The following is a 21,628-nucleotide window of genomic DNA, read 5'->3' on the forward strand; positions in this document are numbered from 1 at the left end:
AACTCAAGTGCGTGTTGAGTTAATAGCTCAGTAAAATGTAATTAGCAGCAAGCTCAGCTGGGGGGGGGAAAGCCAATGTGCTCAGTGGGGTAGCTCTGGATCTAAACGTGAAGCATGGTCTAACCTACCAAAAATCCCCATCGGCGCTAATCAATTTAACGCCGATTGCCAAATCAACACCTTTGAATGCAGGCGCAGCGGAGGACACGACACCATAATTACTCAGATTATTGAACTGCCAGCTTAGGAAACGCTATGTGCAGGAGGAGAACATTAAATTGTAATTTGATTATAATAAGTCACTATGTCTTTCCTGACACTTTGTGTGTTGAGGCACTGATACGGCTCTCACCTTTCTGCTGAGCTAGGCAAGATGAGGGGGAGGGGCGGGATGGATGTGGGGCGTGGGGTGTGGGGGGTGGCGGGGAGAGATCATTATTACAGACTGTTTGGCCCCAGATGAATGACCATAGGTGACCACCTGCATTGCCCATGCCTGTGATCCAACTGTACACTCGTCACAGGCAGGGATGTTGCTTTTTTTCTCTGTTAATCTTCGGTTTATGCAGCCCCTGCTTATTTCTTTCCTATGCCTCAAAAGCTGGAAAAATTGTACCAATAAATTCACAGATCATTTCTAATCATTTTACATTTATTTATTTTATTTTTTTTCGCACACGATTTCTCCTGTATCTCTTACATCCGGCTCCAACAGATTGAAAATAACATTTAGGCGCGCCATCCAAGACATTTCAATGCAGGAGAAACCCGGCATGTGCCCCCTAACTGATGCGGTGAAACCGTGTTTACGGTGGTGTACCGTCACCTGCTCATGCTGCTGCTGTATGTAGTTGCGGGTGTGAGCCTCTGCTTCAGCATCAGCTGACTGTGACTGTGTCAGCAGTCTACAGTGGTGGGAACACGGCTGGCTTTCTTCAGCCAGGGTTCCAGCTGAGTTTAAATAGGTCAGACTCTCCGCACCCCCAAACCCCCCCCCTGCCCCCACACACACACACATGCACTAAGCACCTGCGAGGAAAAAGACTCCCCTCCAGTCAGTAGCAGTGCTTGTGTAACTTTTACTGAAGTGTATTTTTATTTTTGCTTTAGACCACAAACTTGTGAATGCCCCTACATGTTACCTGCAGGTCGTCAGAAACTCCTCTAAATATCAAAAAAATATCCTTCGTCAGACGCAGAAAACACACCCTGAAAAAGCGATGGTCAAAACTCCAGGAGGTGGAGAGTGTTGCATGTGGAGAGCCCACCCCTCGCTGGTGTGTTAAGCCTATGAGTGATGTCACGTTCCGTTCGGTCGAGGTGAGCTGTGCTCTCTCCCCGGGCGCGGCTTGATTGACAGGTCGCTGTGCGGAGCCCCGTGTTTTCTCGGGGTGTCGTGCTGTGCTCCCAGGGCAACGCAAATGGCCCGCATCCATCCCTTCCCCTCGTTTTTTGTTTCCGCGCTCATCTTTGTGACATGCTCAGCATGGGTTTGTGGGTCTGTTTGCTGACTACCTGAAATGCTGACAGAATCAGAGAGAGAGAGAGAGAGAGAGAATCACAGAGAGAGAGAGGGCATTTTTGAGTATTTGCCATTTGCTACTGCGTTTGTGTTTGTATGTATGCTCATGTATGCTCTGTGTGTCTTTTGTCCTTTGTGTGTGTGAATATTGTTAGGAAGTGTGTGTGTGTGTGTGTGTGTGTGTGTGTGTGTGCGCGTGCGCGTGCGCGCGCGCGTGTGTGTGTGTGTGTTTTCCACAGAAAGAGTGATGGGCTGTTTGGTTTTATTCTCTCCATTCCTGTGCATCTGAGTGTGTGTGTGTGTGGAGTGGGTGGGGTGGGGTGGGGGGGGGGTGGGGGCAGAGAGAGAGAGAGAGAGAGACACACAGAGACATGGGCCAGGTTGCCAGATAGAGAGGGGAAAGAAAAAATTATGAGCGTGCTTCTCTGACGTTGTTCTCTAACGGCAACATTGTTTACTGCCTCCAAGTCTTCTACATGTACATTACAGTAAATAAGTGCTTGAATAATGCATGAGTAGATAAATCAGGAACATGCGTTAGCCCCTCCCAGCATGCTGTGCTGTTCATTTCTACGCCTAGGAGTGAGCGAAGCGGGCAGAGATCGAACTGATTGGACCTATTATCACACAAACTGTCACTATCATTAGGCGCAGGACCTGACTGGGATTTTGAACCAGCAAACCCCCATGATCACTTTACCACGCAGCTGTGTTGTTTTGCTGATGTGTTGTTTTAATACCTTTTTCGTATCCACAAATGAACTAGAAATACTTTTTAAATGATTCTTGCAAAAAAACCTGTACCGAGACTGGCTTGCTTTCCCCCTTGGCCAAATGGTAGGTTTTCAGTGGGCGGGGTTAACTGGGTACAACGTACATCACTAAAACGCTTCGATGGTGAAATCCTTTCTGCTTGGAATGTGTAAATGATGCCCTTGCCATTTTTGTGCAGGCAAGCTAAGCTGGAAATGCCTAAGCATTGTGCCATCTCTGGATGCAGAAAAACCAATATGCTTTTTTCTTTTCCAAAAAGTGAAGAGACCCACAAGAAATGGGTTTCATTACTAGGGGCTCATGGGTGCTGCAATATTGCAATAACCGCAACAGTTAATTTATCTAGGGCCCGTTTTCATGGGGAGGACTTCACCAGCTATCAATAAGAACAATGTGGCTTTGATAAAAAGATAGCGCTGGTGCCTGGTGCAGAGCCTCTCCTCCCTTGAACTCCCTCCCAACTCGTGACCAGTGCGAAGGTAACGAACTGCATGAAATGAACCCAGAAATTGGAAAGAGGCTTGTGTTTTCCTTTAAAAGCCGATGGGACCAAATTGTTTTTACAAGGTGTGTGGGATACGTCACTCAAGACTCAGCCGTGCCTTTTTATTAAAGGATGAAGAACCGCCATCGTGCGACTCCTGCAGCAATCCCTTGACTATCAGGCACATTTTACTGAACTGCGGTGCCTTTAATACCACAAGACAACGGTTTTATTCAGGAAGTTCCATGAAAGATGTTTTTAACATCAAGTGTCCCCTGATTTCTGCTGAGGTCAGAGGCTAATCTCTCAGGGTGTACAATCTGAGACCAGAAACAAGGAGGAAAAGCGGGTCCCTGTCTAGAGCCTGCCCTAAGTGCTCATCAGATTGTTTGTTGACGCATTCAGTGAAAGCCTGTAGGGCGTGGTTCTCGAGCGTTCGGGAAGGAGCCCACAGAGTGTGCTTGCCTGCGTGACTATGTGGGACACATTAGCCAGAGCCAGTAGAAGTCCAGCTGGAGACGTTAGAGCTGTGCACCTGCTCGGGTGGAAGGTTCATGTGGGTGGACAGCCTGTCTTACCCCCACAGCTTTGCAGTGCAAACACGCGCACACAAGCACATACACACACACGCACGCGCCCACACACACACACACGCACACACACAGATGCTCGTGCTCACATACGCATGCACACACTTGGATACACGCACAATCACGCACACACACGCAGATGCTCATGCACACACATACATGCACACGTGCGCGAGTGCGCACACACACAGATGCTCATGCTCACATACACACACACACACACGCAGATGCTCACACTCACGCACACACATACATGCACACGCGTGCGCGCACACACACACAGATGCTCATGCTCACATACACACACACGTGCATACACACACAATCACGCACACACACACACACACGCAGATACACACACACACACACTCCGACCTCTGTGTACGGGTTGGACAGAGTTCCCCTGAGCTGCTGAGTCCTTCCAGCTTTTTAATTAGAGGGGAACCCTGTACTTATCAGCAGAGCACTTATAGCAATGAATTAATACCCAGCCTCAGAAATCAGATCACGCCCCGCTCCTCCCTGAAGTCGCCTCTAATCCTTCACCAAGCGTGGAATTTAATTAAACACACCTCATTGCATTTCACGCCTTCCATCTTTCATACGTCTTTTATTTATGCCCCCTCGCCCATGTGTGCCCCCTGTACCCCAAAGGGCCGAAATTAAGTGGCATTAGAGCTGTAAAATGCTATCTGTGGGAGTTTGGGGGGTGGGGGGGTGGGGGGGGTTGGGGTATTTTTGGGGATGTTGCCATTAATCACTGTTGTGGCTCTTTGGATGAGTTTCGGGAAGACGTGTTTGTTTAGTTTTGCTCCACGTTTACTCCTCAAAGCTTCCGTTTGTTTTCAAGTCAGTCAAATTGGAGGAAAATATCGTGTGTGCATCAAATTCCTCCAGTTGTGGCGTGCAGCATTTGGACCGCTAGCTGACGACGTTCCAGGTGTCCGTAGAAGCTGTCGCGATTGATTTTTACTCCTCTGTCTCCTCCATCGATATCTCTACGGAGACGATTTAAACGCATTCCATGTTCAGACTTCTGCTTCTTGCCCGTAGGCCTGCCGTAACCACGCGAACAGTTCTCTAATATTCACTGTGGCAGAAGGTCTGTGGTCAGAGAATATCAACCATTGAGGCAAATTAATTGTGGAAAAAAAACTCAAGTGATAAATGCTTCAATAAACCTGTGGAATGCAAAGCAATGAACCCCTGGGTTTTTTCATCTCATCTGGCTGTATTACAGTAGGCTCTGTTTGTGACATCAAAGGAGATTTCTTTGTGGGCCCTGCCCACACAACCTTGGCTTCATTTTTTTTACCTGTCACGATGTTTCTGAACTCTTTTCTTTGATTTTTTTTCCTGACGGCGAGCTTAAGTAACTTAATTTCTATTTTATTTCTGGCTTTGAATGGGCTGTGGAGTCATTTGCTTCACTACAGAGCAGTCCCAAAAAGCAGCGAATGCCATAAGGTCTGACTCAACATATCTATCAGTCGCAGTGCACATAATATAATGACTGGCTGTCTGCCTTTGGCATTACTGAAAGAAAATTAAAACCATCTGTTGATGCAAACCCTCACATCTGTATGCTGCGTGTATTTGCCTTATTTTTTTTATTTTTTTATACAAAATTTGAGTGGAGAATGATTGAATAAAGATCTGAGGGAAAGAAATTATGAGTGAACAATTTTTGTTTTTGTACAATTAAATTTTCATACATAATGGAATAATTTCTGCGAAGGTTATGCTAAGAAATAGCCACCGTCCTTGTGTTATTATTATTCTTTTTACATTAGTTTGGATGACATCACATCTGTACCTTGAACCACAGACTCTGAGCGGGAGCAGGCAGTGAGACATAGTGACAGGGAAGGTCCTGATCCACAGGATGTAGAGAGTCCAAACGGTGACAGAGCCAGGCAGTGGCTGCAGAGGACTGGCGTTGTCATGCCGATCAGATCAACTGTCAGTCCTCCTCCTGCCTATATTGACAGAACTGTGCCTTCAGCTCCACAGAGAGAGAGCAAGAGAGAGCGACAGTGAAATGGAGTCGGGCAGCGATGGGTAAAGACAGGTGGACAAACGAAGAGATTAGTCACGAGGGACAGAGACGGGCAAACAAGAGGCCGAAAGTGGAAGAGATGGGACGGCATGGGAGAAAAGAAGGAAAGAGAGAGGGAGACCGTGTGATGAAAGTGGAGAACATACCCTCAGTCTTCCCACGGTCGGACTGAGGGTGACAATTGTGGGCCCAAATGGAGTTCAAGCTGTCGTTTTTCTGTTGTCCAGGATGAGATTCCAATGTCTGCAGGTTTTTTTGTGGTCGCTCAGTACTCAATTGTGTGATCAGCTGCTTCAGGCTAATTGAGTTAACTGACCTCATATCTTGTTTCTTTGGTCGAAATTTGGTTGTCGATACAGTTCAGCAAACGGTGAACATGTAAAGGGACCTTATTTATGCATAGGGCACAGAACCTTGCCCTCTTGGCGTGCAGGTTGTGGGTTTGAATCCTGCTCCTGTCCGCTTTAGTGAATAGCCAGTTTCTTTAAAAAAATGTACGTCACCCGTTATGATGCACACTGGCCAAGCTAATCAACATGTACTGGCGTAATATGCCCCCCATGGGCGGGGTTCATACAGCCTGTTGTGATCTAGCTCCTGTGTTCCTGTGCTTGTCCCTCAGGTTAAAGTGTCCATCCGCACCCCCTGGGCACCCAGCACGTCTCCGATTCCTCCGTCAGCTGCACGCACCATGGTGTTTTCACCCAACCTCTCCGCCTAAGTCTGCCATCGCTCCAGCCTCACTCGCTCTGCTCGGCATTTCTTCATTAAATTACACTTCCCCAGCTCGACGCTAATTGCTAATTAGATGAGTTGTATGAGGGTAATTGGTTGGAACAGAAAACGGTGCGCACCGTGTGTGGGAACTGGGTTTGACGCCCCAGGGGATTTTTTGGGGCTGCGGCATGTTGCCGGAGGACCCCCTCTCTGTGCCCCCAGCAGTCTGTGTGGGCTGCCTGTGGAGGGGGCGGGGCTGGGTGGGGCTGGGTGGGGCTGGGTGGGGGGTGGGGGCTGTCATTACCATTACAGGCATTTAGCAGACGCTCTTATCCAGAGCGATTTACACAGTGTTTACATAGCACTTACATCGCATCTATTTATACAGCTGCATATATACCGAAGCAATGCAGGTTAAGTGCCTCAAGGGTCCCCAACGGCAGTGTCCTACCTGGGAATCGAACCTGTGACCTGTTTTTTAGGTTACAGGACCCCAGCTCCTTACCCGTTATACTACACTGCCGCATTATACTGTGCTACAGATGATTGGTCGACCCTCGTCTTGCCACCGCTTTACTGCCACGATGCTTCACTGCCTGTATGCTGCTTGCTGTTGCTGCTCCTGCACCCTTTTCCTCGCTGCTCATGCAGTAAGGCTCGCACTTACCTCCCCAGGACAGGCCTCTTAAATCACCCTGGCTAAGAGAAAACCCGCCAAATAAATGAATGATAATGGCAAAGAATGGCATTGCGCCGCACCGCGTGGGGGGTTAGTGCGAGCTGTGATTTTCCCCACGATACGGAAGGAGGTGGAGAGACGGAGAGAGAGAGAGAGGGAAAAAAAGCAGCGGCGTAGTCCCTGAGGTGCGTGAAAGAGTGTGCAAGCGTGAATCGGGCAAGAAAGGCCCGTCGCACGCGCACGCGGCACAGCTGCCGCGGCTGTTCATCCGTTTCCTTTGTGCGAAAAGGAAAGAACAGGGCCTGCCTCCATCCCGGCTCTCCTTAGAGTGTGGTTTTTTTTTGTTTCTTCCCTTTTTCCTTTTAAAGGCCGCTGCGACATTGGGAAACGGCTACAATAATACGGTTTTTATCTGGCAGTGGGATCTTACCGCGCGGGATAATGGGTCTATTATTAATCGCGGCGTGCGGTTTCGCCTGAGCCCGCTGCTGAACCAGCTTTTCGGAGCCATTGTGTGTTTTTTTTTTTGTGAGGGAGATTTGTCGGGGACTCTGGCCGCAGACGCGTTAACCCCCTGAGAGCTGGGTACGCACAGCGATTGTGTCTCTCTGTGAGAATCTCCCTTCTCCTTTCCCTGCTGCCGCACACCCGGCTTCATCTGCTCCTGTGCCTCCCGCCCAGCCTCGCCGCGTCTTCGCACTTCAGTCTGAGCGATTGTCACGCCAACCGGCGGTCGGTAAGGCAGCAGGACGACAGCGCGGTGGCACTGCTGGCATTTGCCGTGCAGGAAATGTTCCCGACACAATGCACGTCCTCTCCCCACCTCCACCCACCCAGTGCCCGTGTGTGTGTGTGTCTGTGTCTGTGTGTGTGTGTGTGTGTGCGTGTGTGTCTCTGTCTGTGCGTGTGTGTGTGTGTGCGTGCGTCTCTGTGTCTGTGCGTGTGTGTGTGTCTCTGTGTCTGTGCGTGTGTGTGTGTGTGTGTGTGTGTGTGTATAGGAGTGTGTGCGTTTGGATTCTAGGGCTGGACGATACACCACAACAATAATTACCGACTGCAGTAACTCTCATTGCCACCATGCCATTTGTTGCCTTTCTTTTATTCTTTTTTTTTTGTTTTTGATTATACCTGTTTTTGTAGTAAGCATCCAGAGGCCACGTGTCATGCTTCCTGGAAGAAAAGAAACATCACTACTTGTTCTCTATAATACAACCTATCAGCAGCAAGGCTTGCAGCTTCCATGTGATTGACAAAAATGCATCAATTGATTGCATGGAAGCTGTACAACCTCGCTGCTGCTTGGCTGTCTTATCAACACCCAGCCGTTATGAATTTTTATGTCCTGAAGCATTTTGCACAGACTCTGATGTTTGGATCTGTTTGTAATACAAGGAATCATTGACATGGCAATTGGCTCCTCGGTCAAAGGTCACAGTAGGATGCTGTGAATCCAGGACATATATACGTGGAGGAATGTATGGGGTAGAGGGAACGAACTGGTCCAGATCAGTTTGGTAAATAGAATCCCAAAGAGCCTCTGTGTTGTTTCTGTGAATGTTGAAGCCAGCAGGAATTCCAGCGTAGGCTGCCTGTGGGTTTGACTCCTGACATTTACCTACAATGGGAGGCTTCATTCGTCTGTGCCACCGACCCATCATAACGCACAGGCATTCTGCAAGAGGAAAGGAAGGCCTTTGATAAGTGCCAGACCACCTCCTGAAAGCTTGTGCTCTTCCCAAATCTGGGCTTATGTTGTGACACTTCAGCGGCCAATCTTACGGGGTTGGGGCCGTTAGAGTGGGTTAACCTGATAAAACGGAAAATGCATTTAAGTTAAGTGAAATAAGTTATTTAAGTTATTTTTCTGTATTATCAAGTTAGCCGCTCCAATGGTCTCAACACACACACACACACACACACTCTTACGCACACACATTTTTAAGCATGTGCAGATATGTGCACGTGTATATATTTGTTAAGTAATTTATGACTCAGCCGCTGCAGGCGGGCGGTGGTGTCCCTGTTGGACCGTCTGAGAGCTCTGGCTCAGCCGGCTGCTGACGGAGGGGAAACGCTCGTTCGGGCCTGAAAGCTCAGCACGGCTAATAAAAACCCTGAGACTTAAACCGCTGCCTGCAGCACAAGGGAGCTCTGCTCCCAGAACGCACCTGTGCTTGCCAGCGGATAAGCATCGTGAGCAGATGCTCGTGCGTTTCTGTCCCGGTCATTTCACGTTTGGGGACCTTTCGTCTGGCTTCCACCCAAAGGCAGAATTACGACGGCGAATTGCGGTGACAGACAACGGCGAGTGAAAACTGCACAGTCAGCTGCCGCGCGGCGGAAAAGATGAGGCAGTAAACACTGTCGAAATTCTGTTTCCAGATCGGCGTCTCTAGGCTTGCGCACGTGATCCAGGGCAGGGGAGTGTTGCCAGAATTTCTGGACCCTCTGAAAGATTAATGCGCACTGGGCCTCTTAGTGGGCACAAAACATATTGCAAATAATATGTGCCCCCCCCCCACTCACTCACCCAGCACATTGCATGTCCCTCGTAAATCACACATTGATGCACTGCACTGCCCCTCTTCCCACAAGGCCAGATCAGTGCTCTGCCTGTCTCCACCCTTTGTAATTAATGTTGCATACCCCAGCTTTTATTTTTAAGAAAACTTGTCATGCTCATTTGCATTATATTAGCCTCCATTGCTTGCAGAACCCCCGGTTGTTGCAGTGCGCCAAAGTCATTTTATCCCCTGGTTACAAGATTCGAAATGGATGGTAGCACAAAGGTTGCGCTAAATTGGAAGGTTTTATGATGTGAATTTTTCTTCTGAGTCCCCCGAGCTGTTTGCATTTCTTCCGTCTAGGACAGGGGTAGTTAAAGCAGGTGATTATTTGCAATGTTGCCAAATTTCCCAAAATTGTTCTTCAAACCCCCCCCCATCTTCAGGGGACTCCCATTTTCCATGATTCTTTTATTTTGTAACTCTTTCTAAAATTCCTATCTTGACTTCCATGCATTTCTACACGGTCTGGCAACCCTGATTAAAAGTGGAGTCAGGAAATAATTGGTTATGTTATGTTCTATAAAACTAAAAAAAAGTTTGTTTTATTGTCATTGTCTTGCTTAGCTGATGTAATTTTGTTTTCTTCATGTATTTTGTGAAGCACCTTGTGCTGTTCAATCAATGAAAATTATTATTATTATTATTATTATTATTCTCAGGGGCTGTGTGATGTTATGTTTCAAGACACTTCATTTGTTCAGGTTAAGGGGTTTTATTTAGCATTTGAATTGTCAGCTAGGCAATTACCAGTAAATGCGGTTACAGGCCCATGTTGGGGGTTGTGTTGCTTTGGTTTACTTTTTTTCTTCAGTTCGTTACGTTTTATTTGCAGCTGAGAATTCTCACGCCTGTGATCCACAGTTCCAGCTGGGTTGGTCTTTTCAGAAGGCTGCTTTGCAGGGGCGACTCCGGGGAGTGGAGCAGGGTTGTGTTGCGCTTCATTGATTTGGCAGGAGATGGGAGAGACAGTGGAGACAACTTGGCAGCAGTGGGAATGTTGTGCGGGTTGGCTGGTCGGCGGGGTTGGGTGTGTGTGTGTATAGGTATGTGTGTGTGTGTGTGGGGTGGGGGGGGGCGGCGGTGGATGATTTCCATAAATTTAGAACAAAATGAAATAGCCCCCTCTTCGAAGTGTAAAATACCACCCCCACCCCCCAGACACCGGTCTTGTAATCATTGATTTTTTTTCTCTACTCCTTTTTTCAGTCAGGGTATTGATTAGTGACCAATCCATACTGGATTCGGAGGTCTTACCTATTTGCAGAGCCGATTGATTCAGTTGGCACTGCTGGGGCAGACAAGCTGGCAGGAAAGCTTTGGCGGCCTGTGCGATGGCCTGAGTAAACTACACTACACGCCTCTGTCTTCACTCTCCTCATGCTCTGGCAGAAGTGTAAGGCTGTATAACATGGCTCTCTCCTCATGCTCTGGCAGAAGTGTGAGGCTGTATAACATGGCTCTGACAGGGCACTCATTCTCCGAGCATGGTGTTTGGATTCAAGGCCACCAGTCCTCTTCAGGTGGGCTACTCAGCACGTCTGTCTAGGACAACTGTAAAACACTGTTGCTTTCATGCAGATGCGCGGCATGTAAGCTGAACAATGGCACGGTCCTAGCAGGTTTCATTCAGTAAGAGCTTCATTTAATGCTTTGTCGCTCACGTAATGCTTGCTTTTCCATACGTACCTTCTGTACGGACCTCACTGTTTTGTTCGCCATTGAACCTCGCCAAGACAACCGCGCAAGTCTCTCAACAGAAGCATCTGCCAAATAATTCAATCCCATACATACACACGTTACGAGGACGTTTGGTGAGCGGATTTTACAGTGAACTTTGGAGATGATCATGTTTGAAACCAGATGTGTATGTTTAAGTTATTTGCTGTACATTATGGTAGCGAATGTGTTAGAGTTGACAAACCGCCAAACATAGATTTTGCCCACTACATTTATGAAAGCGGCGTAGCCTATTCGCGACAAACAACCGCCACCATAGGCAGATACACAGTTAAAACCAGATCTTAAAAAAAATAAATAAATAATTTTTTTTAAAAAGTACTAGCACGGACGGAGGGTGCGCTCCATTACACACGTACACATGCATTAGGGGTGCAACGGGTCACACCGTTTCATGGTGTTGGTGTCACGGTTTTAGTTCTGTTCTGTACATTTCTGGTAAAGCAGAGAAGAAAGTACAGACATTGTCAATGGCATTTCTCATTTTTCTCAATCTCATTTTCGATTATTTGACAAAAATGTTATTTAAAATGGTTGTTAAAATGTAATCATTTTCAAAAGCCTGAGCACAAACGGGGTTTCACGGGTTTTCTTTCCAAAGGAAAAGTGCCTTTTTAGAAGTAGAAAATACTACCCACATTGTTGGCTATGAGGTTATGAACATAAAATGCAGCATAAACTCTACCTGCATTAGACTGTGTTAACAGAATCTCAGATTAAAGAAACGAATAATAGGTTTTTCCACTTGAAATTTACATACAGTATACTGTATTAAAATTAATCGAACGTTTGCTACTTCTCTCGAAAGGGAAAGCGACGCTTCAGGTAGGCTATTACATTTGTGCTTCTTGTGCTTGTAACAGACACACCATCGTGATGTCGGTGCAAATGGACCATCATGTTTGATGTGTTTAATAATCATACGACGCACTTATGAAGCAATTTTTGCACACAGACGTTCTTTTATCCACCACCTCCCCCCCCCCCCCCCATCACTACTGTTTTTAATACTAAATCCATGAAGCTCAAGGCTTGTTGTAGGATCGTCTCACTTGTTTTTCCCATGTAATTGCCATTTCATAAACTGACAGACTACCTTCAGCTATAAACTGCACTCACCGCAACTTCACCTGTACAAATAGTTCTTTGTATTTCTTATTTCACAAAAGAAATGGCCAGTTTAACCTTTACATGTCAAATAAATTTTAAAAAGCCGCACAGTTGTGAGTTCCTGTTTCTAATTTTTTTAAGCAACCAAAATGAGCCAAACACATGCACAATTCATTTTTGTGGGTGGCTAATCGAATTATTTGGTTTTATTTATATGTACTGTTGCATCCCTAACATAGATCAGTTCAATTCACTACTTTATTGCCAAATCAACTTAGCGGTTGATAGAACTTTGTCTCGGTCTGCCCCCAAAACATGAATTATACAAAGACGGAGACGTCCTAGTTTCAAACCCCTCCCTTTGAACCCCCTCAGAATAAATACATACACTTATGATAAATACATGCACCCACACACACACTTAAAGCGGAAAAGCATTATTTAAAATTATGCGCATGCACGTTTCAGTTGCGTAAATCACTGGCATTGCAGTCCCGCGTCGTAAAGTCTTGGTACAGACCTGTGAGGCGTTTATAAAAAATAAAAATAAATAAAAAAACCAGATAAAGCGTGATGATCTGGATTTTATTCTCCTAAGCGTTTTACCTGTACCTTTACCTGAGTGGAGTGGATCAAACGGGGTCAGCTGGGTGCGTGGGGTCATTTACAATTTCCGGTGCTTGCAGCTCATTTTGGGTGTGGTGGATAACTGGGAGAGATGGGAGCTCAGCGCCTATGATCTTGGAAGCTGTATGTACAATTCCATCCAGATAATTATTTTTTTTCTGGCGCGCAGTAGTGCTGCTGTGCCGGATCGTTATTGAGTAGGTATGAGTGGACTGTATTACTGCTCTGTAAAACTGAACCATCCCCTCTCTCGACACCCTGAACTTCTTGAGCTGTCTTAGGAAAAGAGTCTCTGGTCTGCTTTCTTTATGATGATGATGATGATGTCCTTTAAGAGAGGAGGAGATTGTTGCTCCCAGGAATTTAAGACTGTCCACGCGCTCCTCCGCTTGACCGTTAAAGAGCATCGGTAGTAACTCTCCTTTGCAAAAGCCCACAAGCAGTTCTTTCGTTTTTTTTTTTGCGACGCTAAGCCGCAGGCTGTTAAAGCGACAGAAGTTTGCCGCGGAGGAGAGTTCATCTCTGTAAGCCCTTTCGTCATTCGATGAGTCGAGTCTCACTTCTGTCGGCTCAACAGCAAACTTGTGCCTCAGAGCCTTTGATGGCTCTAGGATTTTTGGGGGGAGCTCTCGTGGGCCGTTTGCCTGCAGAGACGCAGGCGGTGCCGGCGGCTGCGTGCGGTGGCAGCAGAACGGGGCGGCGGTCTGTGTGGAGCACGCTCCATCACTTATTCATGGCTTTCGGTAGCACGGGCGTGGCTTCAGAGTGGACCAGAGCGGAGGGAGCAGACTCCGATATCAAACACGTGGTGCTCCTCCTCGCTAAATGTCAGGTGAGGGGGAGGGCGTGTGTTGGAATAGCAGGCTGAGAATGGAGGGGAGGGAGTGTGTTGGAACAGCACAGTGAGAAAGAAGGAGAGGGATGTTTGAAGGCAGGTGAGAAGTGAAGAAGGGGGGGGTATTTGAATCGGCACGGAGTGAGAATGGAGGGGTGGGGGTATGTTTGAATGGCAGGGTGAGAATGGAGGGGTGGGGGTATGTTTGAATGGCAGGGTGAGGAGGAGGGGTGGGGGTATGTTTGAATGGCAGGGTGAGAATGAAGGGTGGGGGTATGGTTGAATGGCAGGGTGAGAACAAGAGGGTGGGTATGTTTGAAATGGCAGGGTAAAGGGAGGGGGTGTTGTTGAATGGCAGGGTGAGGAGGAGGGGTGGGTGTATGTTTGAATGGCAGGATGAGAATGAAAGGGTGGTGGTGTGTTTGAATGGCAGGGTGAGAATGAAAGGGTGGGGGTATGTTTGAATGGCAGGATGAGAATGAAAGGGTGGTGGTGTGTTTGAATGGCAGGGTGAGAATGAAGGGGTGGGGGTATGTTGGAATAGCAGGCTGAGACTGGAGTGGAGAGGAGTGTGTTGGATTGTCTCATTGTTGACATACTATTTTATTAGCAGATGCTTGTGTGCAGACAGCCTTCACACAGCTATTGCTTTAAACATTTATACTTATGGAGATTGTACTCTGGACATTTCAAAAGCACAACAGCAGTTGCTAGTTTGAGATTGGCACCAGCCTACCCCTGAGTTACAAGTCTGGATTTTATTTATTTTTAATTTTTTCCACTACATTCCAGTATTGTGACTGCCACCCATTGAGAGGTAGGTTGGGGATGAAAATGGTGAAAAAAGAGATTGGTTTCCTGACCTACTGACCTGCCTGGAAATCTTGGATAGCAACCAGGGCTATGAACTAAGGCCCCTTTTGCGTCAGAGTCGAAGAGGAGACCATAATGGCACCGGAGGATACCAGGGACCACGGGTTCGACTGAGACGCAGGTCTTCAGTGGATCACGGAACGGAGTGGATTGACTGCCTGGCCCACATGCAGGCCGCGACCCTGCTGAAACACAGTGTGAGGATGTGAGGGTTTGCATCACTGCCAGATGTGCTAGGCAGCGGAAGCATACAGACCAATGAGAAAGGCATCAGCACCTAACCCTAACCCAACCCTAACCCGCTGCCCTAACCCGCTGCCCTGCACATTGGGTAAGCAAGCCGAAGCTAGTGCAATAATATGGTTGGTTAGTGTGGATCTGTCTGTAGTAAGATGCCCCCAATGGACCGGAGTGTTGGGCTACGGTTTATACAACTACAACTACCATGACGATATATAAACCATTTGGACGACATAGTACCAGAATTTTCATTCTAAAGTCTCTAGCAACAGCTTCATGAATCACGAGATGAATTAATGCGTTTATCGCCAGATCAGGAAGGTTTTAATGATTCAGCTGGTGTGACCCCCTCAGCTTTGTGAATCTAATGTAGCTAGGTTCAGCTTTATTTATTTTGTTTATCACTTATTGAAACCAGTTTATTACACCATGGGATTATGACTGTGATGGTTTCAGTTGTGTAATAGACATATGTAATATTCATTGTGAATGCTATACAAGTTTTTTTTTGTGTGTCAGTTTAACTTAGGTTTGACTGAGCTGTTAATTAAAATGTGCATTTGGCTTTCACTTGTCCTGGGGTCATATCCTTATGTACTGCTAAAATCAATGTGAAAGGAGGGTGTTGCTGGCAGTGTGTTTGTACTAAAAAAAATTATAAAAAAATAAATAAAAAAGGGAAACACCTCATTAGTGGTTTATTTGAACATAATACATTTTCTTTTTTTTGGTTCATGGGATTGAAGAACTTGGGATTTTGGGATTCATTGTAACTGCATTAGTTTGAAATGACATTCTCACCTCTTAACAAAAACACACCTAGCAGCACATCACAAGCCACTTCGTTGGTGTTTGATTGTTAAAAAAGGTGTCAGCGTTCAAATGACATCTCTATAAAGCAGAGAACTAAGGGTTCTGGGAAGTGAACAGCACATTGCTTTCAGCTTGCTGCTCCTCTGGTTGAAGCTGAACCGTTTTCTTTAGCTGTGTAGAGAAAGTCTGTTGGTTCATGTATGATTTGTGGCGCGTGATCACGTTTTGAACTCCGGTGAGGTTTTTTGTGTCGGCAGTGTGATGGCGATGGTACACTACCCGTGGTGCGGTTTTTTGCAAGGAGCTGAGCTCCCCACACTGGGCTGTAAATGACAAACAGGAGTTTATGCATTTTTGTTTTGGATGGTTGGGATGAACGTTGAAAATGGCAGTTTCAAATTTGAGTTCCATTCTACGTAATTGGAATGTAATAAGAAAAGGTGTCACCACAGATTCTGCAGCTGCTGTTCTTCCTAACAACAGGAGGTTCTAGTTTGAGGCGTGAGCTTCCTGTGTTGCGTCGCAGTGCAGAATATTCATTGCCACAATAATGTCTTTGCACATGCCCCTTGAATGAATGATCTTAAAATAAACGTGTCTGTTGGAATCACTTCGACGGCAGACAGACAGAGGTGCTAATGCTAAGAAAAGGCTTGAATCGGAGGTAATGCGAGTAATCTGAGACAGATGCTTGGAGTTGTGTGTGCCGGGCGGGGAGGCTAAACTTAGTGGATGCTTCCACACACCATGAATAGGGACCCCACAGACAGTGATTTTCACCTGCAGTGAAATGCACCCTTTCTCAGCGGACAGAGGTTGTCTAGAGGAAGACTGGTCCCATGCGAGAGCAAAATGTACACCTTTCGCAGTGCAACTCTATGGTCTGTTGCGTGCACACCCAACATGAATCTAGCCATGAAGTTGAGCTGGATTTCCACTAAATAACTAAAGCTGATGCAAGCCGGCTAACACCTTCTCTGCCACTATGCCCCAGTGAACCTTGAGACATACAGAAATACAAACTTAGTTATGAAACAAGAGGTGCCGTTTCTCTGACACAGTGACTTGTTCATATTGTGGTCCGGCTACATGATCTTTTGATGAGGGAGGCCTGGAAATAGCCTACATAATTAATTTCCATAATGTAAGAAATGCCAGAATTAGGGTTGGAAATGAGTTATTATTAAAAAAAAAAAATTAAAAAAAACTCCTCATGCATTTTTTTCGTTTTATTATTATTACAATACTAATTTCAGAATGTGCAAATTGATGCGGTACTACTTTAAATTAGTCTGAGGTAAACTGGTTTCCTGTAATCCTTTCTTCTCGTGGAAGCCTGCGGGGTAGCGATTAAGGAGTTGTGTGCTCACGCCCTTGAGCACAGCACTCAGCATAAATTGCCTCGGTAAATAGCCAGCTGTATAAATGAGTTATGTGGAAAAAAAAAAATATATATATATATATATATAAACTGTGTAAGCCTCCCTGCGTGAGCAAGGCTGTTAAGAACGTTGCGATGAGCTGAACGGGCCGCCAAGCCCGGCTGGGCTGCTCCTGACGCCCGGTGTCCTGCCACAAACGGCGGCTGGGGCGAATCGACGCTTGTCCTCAACTCTGACCGATAACCGAGAGCGAGAAATGTCGACTGAACGTTGGCCGTTGACGCTAAACGCGCTGCTACGGCATCTCTTTTTTTTAAGGAAGCGATGCACGGCCACCGGCGCACGAGTGTACCGTTAACGACTTTGTGGTACTTTGGGGGCGTGCGGTTGCCTTGTTTTCATTTTGAGAAGCTAACTGGCTAAATCTTAATACCAGGTGTTTATACTCCCTCTGTGCATTGAAACACAACTGAAAACTTAGAGTGCAGGTTGAGAGAGCATGGTTCTATATATATATATATATATATATGTTTTGTTTTTTTCTGTTTTTCAGGTAATTAAGCCCTAACAATCTAGGCAAGTGTGGATAATCACCGCAGATGGCTGAGTCTGTGTAATTAACACAAACTATTGCTGCACTTACCGCTTTAGGAATGGCATTTTCCCTCCGTTTTTACTAGCCCTATTTTCAGCGTTTTCCCCCTAAATCTAGTTAAGTGGCCAGTGAGGCTTCATGAAACCCTACCTGGGTGGAGCTGTTTTATTCTGTAAGTAACTGAGAGGCCTGAGCCTTACGTGCTGTTTCGCTCAGGGGAACAGGGTGTTTTGAGGAGCTGATGAGAGTAGGTGGGTCGCGGGGCTTGGTAGCTCCACTCGTAATGGAGTTGGTGACCCCTCGCTGTCCCTTTGCCTTCTTCAGATCTCTCTCACGATTGGGGTCGGACGACGGGCAAAGGACGCTGGCTGTGGTGAGGCCCTTAATGTAGGGATCTGTGGAAAAGGGGCCGTGTGAGGAACAGCAAAGGGACGACACGGTTGAGCCCCCTGGGGCGGGGGAGATAGGCGAGGAACATTAACTCCGTTTTAGAAGGGAAGGGCGGGCGGGGTCCTGGGGTGGGGGTGGGGGTGGGGGTCGGTGTGGGGGCTGGGGGGAGTTGGGGATTACAGTGCCAGAGGAGAATCCCAAGAGGATCAGAGTCACCAGGGGTTTGCTTGTCCAGGGTCTGTCTCTGAGGGGGGATGAAGGATATAAGCACAAGTGTTAGTCTTGTTGATGCGTTGGAGACGCACGCTTCCCCGTCTGTTGGGGCGGGGGCCTTTTTGTAGGAGAGCCAGCCAGGTCTTGATTGCCTTCAGCTGGCACTGGTGATGGATGATGGCTGGCTCCCAGTAATTCAATAATCAGACTGCTGATCATGCTCTGTTGCTCTGGGCTGTGGCTTCTGTCCGTGGTGCTGATAGGGGTGACAGGACGGGGTGAGAGAGACTATTGCAGCTGGGCGGGGTTAGTGCTCCCTGTACCATGCTGCCTGTCTATCTGTCTCTCTGCCTGCCTGCCTGCCTGCCTCTCTGTCTGCCTCTGTCTGCCTGTCTGTCTGCCTGCCTGCCTGCCTGCCTGCCTGCCTGCCTGCCTGCCTGCCTGTCTGTCTGCCTGCCTGCCTGCCTGCCTGCCTGCCTGCCTGCCTGCCTGTCTGTCTGTCTGTCTGTCTCTCTGCCTGCCTGCCTGCCTGCCTCTCTGTCTGCCTCTGTCTGCCTGTCTGTCTGCCTGTCTGTCTGCCTGTCTGTCTCTCTGCCTGTCTGTCTGCCTGCCTGCCTGTCTGTCTGTCTGCCTGCCTGCCGGCCTGTCTGTCTTTGTCTGCCTCTCTGTCTGCCTCTGTCTGCCTGCCTGTCTGTTTTTGTCTGCCTCTGTCTGCCTGCCTGCCTGTCTGTCTGTGTATCCCATATACCCACTGCAGATTCATTAAAGATTGTTTTTGGATGATTTCAGTTTTGATAAATCTTCCAAAGTTTTGTTTCCTTCTCCCACTTACTCTGTGACATCCACTCACATTAGTCTGAGCCGCCATTCAGTCATGCACCGAATGCGTAGGGGAACATGACAAAACATCTCATTTCCTGTTCTGGCTTCCATCATGTCTTCCAAGGCCACATTAAACTTGCATTTTAGAAGTGGGAACATTTTCAGTATCTGAGAATGGGCTTGTGGCGTGCTGAATACCGTGGTAGGCAAGGCTCTGAGGGTTTCCTTGTATTATTTTGTTTGGTTGGTTGTCCCTGTCTGTCGGCTGTGGAACAGTGTTGCAGGATTAGGCCGCACCCACAACATTAAAGGATACCCCTGGTCTTTTTCCTGGCAGTCTATTTGCCAAGTTGTATTTAGTTGGATTAGCCAGCCAAAATACAATGAGGTCTCTCTCCCTTACTTTCTCTTTACATCATGTGATCGGCGTGTCCGACCCTGATTGGTGATTAATCTGATCTCCTGTTGGTTGTGTTTATTGTTAACTCGTGTGATCTAGCCTCTGGTACTTAATGAGCAATATGGAACCAACTGCTTTTTCCCCTTGGCTGTCAGCTGGGCAGAGGGGGAGGAGCAAAGAGGAGGGAAAGAAAGAACGAGGGAGGGCGGGAGGGGAGATAAGAGAGGGAAAGAGAGGGTTTGCAGGTAAAGAGGATGTGTCAGCACAAACTGCACATATTATTTGTTTTCGTGGGGCCTGCGGCTCCTGTGCTCTGTCTTCACCCTGAATTTGTTCCTCTTTTCTCACAAGTGCCTTTAACCCTTTGAAGAGGAGGCTTTCAGGAATGTTTTTTTTTTGTTTCCAGAATTCTGAGTCAGTGTTCTAGAACTCAAATGCTTTCAATTACCAGTAGGGATTGTTACATCAGCACTGGTATGTTCAGTTAAGAACATTCTAATCACATATTTAATCCTGCCTGTCTGTCCACCCATTGGTGTTCCTGCCCATCTCTGTACGTGACCGGAGTCACCTTTGCTTGGACTTAATTAATACTGGATTGGCTGTCTATGTATTATAATTTATCTGTTGTCATGTAAGCCATTTGGGCTCATTTTAGGGGAATTGGAGAGTGGTAATGGGAGGCACCTGGGTTGTTTTATAATATGGGGTTTATGAGATTAATCGGATTAACTAATTGTTTGAATTTGTTTAAGAGTAAAAAAACAAAAAACAAATACACATATGGTCAGGTTCACAAGAATGTAAGCATCTCAGTGATGTGTTACATGATTGCGCTGGGTTTAGAGGTCTTCGGAGTGGAATTGGGTTGGTTGTAGAGGTTTGGGGAGAGGAATTTGGTTGGTTGTAGAGGTTTGGGGAGGGGAATTGGGCTGGGTTTAGATGTTTGGGGGCGGAGCCCCAGAGATGTGGAGGCAAAGGGTTCTTCTTGCTCCATTGCTCGACTGAATGGAACGTTCAGTCTCTCATTACATTACTTGGGCTAGCTGCGCAGCCTATTTATGTACTTTTATTGATTTTATTATTGCAGCCATTAAGGCGAAATGGTACATTTAACGGCCCAACCCAGGATCTCTCTCCCTGTGGGGTCATATTATCGCTAACCTGAAAAGTCAACTTGCAGCCGAATTGCTCACCCTGGGGGGTACATACGAATTTCTGCCGCATATGCACTAGGAACCACATTTACCCCCCAAAGCACAACTCCTCTCACATGTATTACACCACCCCACATGCATCTCACATGAATTACACCACCCCACATGCATCTCACATGTATTACACCACTCCCCCCTCCCCCACATACATGTTGCATATAACACTTTACCCCACGCCACACGTCATGTTACAAGACACTACTCTACATGCATCTCACTTTTATTTTTGCAGTTGTAGGTGCAAAGAAGTACCTTATCTATTATGTTTGTGCATTTAATACACCCCACGCACGTGCGTGCACACACACACACACACGTACACACACGTGCACACATGCGCACACACACACACACACACACACACACAGTTTACCAGACGTACTGTTTCAGTAATTCAGCGAGACGTTAAACGCTCCAGCTGCCATTCTCTAATGGCTATCAGTTTGTGTTGTCGCAGTGCTAAGTGGGTGGCCGTTCTGCTCTATTGGGTCAGAGGAACGCGAGAGGCAGGCTGTGTGCGTGCGTGTGCGTGTGTGCGTGTGTGCATGTGCGTGTGTGTGTGTGTGTGCGTGTGTGCGTGCATGCGTGCGTGCGTGCGTGCGTGTGTGCGTGTGTGTGTGTGTGTGTGTGCGCGTGGTGCGTGTGTGCGTGTGTGCGTGTGTGCGTGTGTGTGTGTGTGTGTGTGTGTGTGTGTGCGTGTGTGCGTGTGTGCGTGCGTGGTGCGTGTGTGTGTGTGTGTGTGTGCGTGTGCGTGCGTGTGTGCGCGTGTGTGCGCGTGTGTGTGCGTGTGCGTGTGTGTGCGTGTGTGCGCGCGTGTTTTAGTTTTCGTGTGTGTGTGTGTGCGTGACAGGCCATTCTTCACAACGCTGCACCCGTCCCCGAAAAGCACAGCGCTGCATCCCTCCCTCCTGCCCTCTCCCACCGGGTCCTGGAAGATGACCAATATCAGGCTCTTCTCTCGTTTGGGCTGGGACGTACTTCT

The 21,628-nt window shown here is 47.4% G+C and overlaps 1 protein-coding gene across 1 annotated transcript in view; it reads left to right on the forward strand.

Moving 5' to 3' along the window:
• LOC135242970 (protein sidekick-2-like) overlaps nucleotides 1-21,628 on the forward strand; it is a 69,344-nt gene that overhangs the window by 13,215 nt on the left and 34,501 nt on the right. The window lies entirely within an intron of this gene.

The sequence above is a fragment of the Anguilla rostrata genome, chromosome 17 (genome assembly GCF_018555375.3).
Source record: "Anguilla rostrata isolate EN2019 chromosome 17, ASM1855537v3, whole genome shotgun sequence".
NCBI lineage: Eukaryota > Metazoa > Chordata > Actinopteri > Anguilliformes > Anguillidae > Anguilla > Anguilla rostrata.